This window comes from Peromyscus leucopus, chromosome 14 (assembly GCF_004664715.2).
Source record: "Peromyscus leucopus breed LL Stock chromosome 14, UCI_PerLeu_2.1, whole genome shotgun sequence".
Classification (NCBI taxonomy): Eukaryota; Metazoa; Chordata; class Mammalia; order Rodentia; family Cricetidae; genus Peromyscus; species Peromyscus leucopus.
The window spans coordinates 12,683,617-12,687,467 of NC_051075.1; the positions used below are offsets into that span (position 1 = coordinate 12,683,617).

Sequence of the window (3,851 nt, forward strand, 5' to 3'; positions counted from 1 at the left end):
ATTCCTCTGCTACTTCAGAAAATGAAGACTTAGCATCTTGGTGAGCTTCTCTCTCTATTGCAGCACCTATGGCCAATATGAAACAACATGCACTTATAATCACAGAACTGGGGAGGCAGAGGCGGGTATATTCCTGGGTAAAATGGCCAGTCAACCTAGTCTACTTGGTGAACTCCAGATCAGTAAGAGACACTACCTCCAAAAGTAACAGTTGTCAGTGCCTGAGGACACATCACCACTACCCACCATCACCACCACCACACCATCACAAACATGCACAAAGCATGTATACACAGAACATTTATATGGGTACACACAAAATAACATAAAATGTATTCACATCAAGCACAGACAATTGTTGCCTTTTAAAATCTTATATTCCATTGATAAAAGATAGATGATGAATATATAAAATTTTGAAAAGGTCTTTCATAAAAATACTATAGAGTAGGAGAAGAAAGGTCTAATAGAAGAAGATGAAATCTGATGGACAAATTCAAATAAGGAGCTCCATCAGAAATGATTCCTATAGTATTTCACAGAGAGTCCAGCTACAGATTCAAAGTGGAGGAATCACTGAAAGACCAAAATGTCCATCATGATAATCCATTTTTCCTAGGAAAAGTCAATGTAATTTCACCAGAGCTTCTCTCATAATTTCTTACCATCCCAACTAATGAGTGGAGAAGTTGTTGAGGATTAGATAGGAGAGATTCAGGTTAGGACAAACAAAACAGGAGGTAGAAGTGGATAGCACCTGCCTTCACTACATATACTTTCCATCTTGAATAATACTCAAGCACAGGAGATGAAGATGTTAGACATGAACTAAAGATTGCTATTTTCATCGTTGAACTGACACATTTTAAATAGAAGTAACGAGAGTGCTACTTTATCCTGCTCCTCCTCTTCCTCTTCCTCTCCCTCTTCCTCCTCACCAGGGTCTCTGATTGGAGAAGTCATGATACTTCTCTAAGATTCCTTGCTAGGAAAGAATAGTCTACAAGTATAACTTGAATGGAAGTGGGAAGAAAATTAAACTGCTTAGTATTTGTGTTTGTTAAGTTCTGCTCTTTCAGCCAGAAAGTATGGTGGAGTACAAATGCGTTTCCAGCAATTGGGAGATGGAGGCAGGAGGATTAGAAGTCCTAGGCTAGCCTTTACTATCTAGTGAGCTTAAAGCCAGCCTGAATTATATGAGTCTTTTTTTCCAAATATACAAGCAAAATGTTCCATTCTTCCCACTTAATAGTTAGAGCCGGCATTATGATCCTGAGAGCAACAACTGAAGCTCACAAAATAATTAAGCTTTCCAAGTTCTTATAAGTAAGAAAGAATATAGGCAGAAAGGAAAGACAGGAGAATCAGAGCTAAAGCCTTCTTGTGTTTGGTGGTGATGCCTTGAATATGAAGAACATTCATTAAGAAAACTCTATTTGTGAAGTTTTCCATTGAACATGCTGACCTGAAAGTGGTAGCAGTGCTGTTTTACATAAAGTTATAACTGGCCACTGTTATCATCAGCCAACACCGTTGTCCGTATGCCCAACATGACCTTCCTTTATTGGAAATATAGGGTACATTTCTCAAATGATATTTCCATTGATATACTAAGTTTTTTCTTTTTGAAACCAAGTATTTAATATGTTCATTAGATTGTTTCAGTACAAATTCAATCAGATGCCTACTGGCAGACAGTGTCCAAAAACTCTGAAGAAGCAAGCTTCCAGACAAGAAGGAGCATCAAGGTGATCATCTTCCACTCTAGCCACAGTACTTCTGTCCATAAGAGTGACAGTGGCCAGCCTTATCCAGATTATCAAGTATTTACCACATCATCGATTTCCAGAATACTCTTTACAGTTTCAATTGCTAGGATCAAAGCACTGAATGACACCAATCGAGGCTGGAAAACCATTTCCTCCAGAATGATGGAAATTCCAACTTTTCAGACTGTGTCTAGTTTTTTCTCCTTGAGCATGTCAGTGTTTTAGTTCTGTTACTGTAGAAATGGATTTCAGATTAGCATTTTTAGCTAGTGTCAATGGAATGACTTCCATAGCAGCTGCAAAACATGAACACAGCAGGATTTTATACCACTTGTTCATAAGTAATCAGTCAGTCTCAGGGCAAGTTCTAGTTCTGGAGTACCACCTCTTGCAACAAGAATTCTCTTCTTACTATGCAGAAAACATCATGAATGGAGCATTCAGCTTCTTCAATCACAAGTTTGTTAGAACCAGTACAACAATTATAACTATTTTGCCTGGACTTGTACAACCTCTAATCTTGAATAGTTTTCCAGAATCATTTAAACTGACTTCTTCAGCTAGCTCAGCAGAACTCAGCATGTCAGCAGTAAGCTGGTCAATATGAGCAACTGGTTTGTTTCCAATTTTCCTACACATGAATTCAATGTCTTCTCTTTCAATATCCTTAGCCATTAAAGTCTTCACCTTATTCAGAAAATGTAATGCAAGGTCATTAAGCACATCTCTTAGGACAGACTTCTGGATGAGAAGGACATTACATCCCATTTCCTAAATATGCTTCACCAGATTTAAGATACAGTCTCTCTCTTCTCTTGAAGCACTTGATCCATCTGGGCATAGTCAGATACTACTATTTGAATATCCAGAGAAGCAAAACTGAATAAGCCTAATCATAGCCTTTTCAACTTTTGTTGTGCCATAATTTGCCACTGGAATGAGACCTGCCACCAGCTCAGAGTCATCTATTGTCCCACCAAGCTTCTTAACTACTTTAATATCTCTAATATCTACACTGCTAGCTGTGGTTGCATTGGAGAGAGTAGACTTGAATACTGAGAGACAACCTTTGAATTCAATGAAGTGTTGGGTTATTTAACAAAGTGCCTTGGTTGCTCAGTTATATATAGGTCAAGACATGTCAGTAAGGATTTCAAGACCATTTTCCAAAGCTGTTTAGAATGACTCAGAAATTATGGTTGGGTAAATACCTTTCTGCTGAATCTTGGTACAGAGTCTAAAAGGGAACCAGCAATGATGACTGCAGATGTGGTTCCATCCCCTGCTTCTGTGTCTTGAGCTTTAGACAGCTCCACCAGCATTCTGGCTGCTGGGTGCAATGTTTGCATTTGTTTCAGAATGGTAGCACCATCATTTCTAATGTTTACATCACCTTGTCCATCTTGAACCACTTGTCTATTCCTTTAGGTCCAAGTCTTGTTCTAATGGCATCAGGAACTGCTTTGGCCACAGAAATGTTGCTGAAGTAGGTCTGGGCCAGCTTTTTAGGATCCTGGTAGGAACCTTTACAGTGGGTGTCATGCCCAGCAGCAGGCACATGGTTTCAGGGAGCTATATTATCCAGCATGGCAACCTTAACAACATCTGTGGGAGTTAAGGAGAACTGAAGGACATGGATTCCAGCCTGAAGCAGAGTAACAGTCTCTATCCGCCTCTTCCTCTGACCTTCCAGAAAGCCTACTCCTAAGCTTTTCAAGCACACTTTCATGCATATAACTGTTTGATCTCACAATAGTCCTAAGGAAAAGAGAATAATTATTATAATGGTTATTTTATCGAAATGGAAAATAAATCTTCCGCTGAAGTATTTGAGTGAATACAATGGTATGAATTGTAGGAGGTAGACCTTGAACATGACACTCTGCCTCACAGTTAAACGTTCTTTGGGGAAACTTAAGAAGATTAAAGAAAGCCTTTGTAGTAGAACAGATAAAAAGAGAATTAGATAACCATTTGTGTCAGAAAAAGATATGCCAAATAATTTTCAGTTTTCACTACATTTCAGGTTAATATTTACTATCATCTAGACTCTCTTCCCTTAGCTGTACAAATGCCTCCAGG

The 3,851-nt window shown here is 38.7% G+C and overlaps 1 pseudogene; it reads right to left on the reverse strand.

Moving 5' to 3' along the window:
• Window positions 1–1,819: 1,819 nt before the first annotated feature.
• Window positions 1,820–3,357, reverse strand: LOC114695097 (annotated as a pseudogene).
• Window positions 3,358–3,851: the final 494 nt, after the last annotated feature.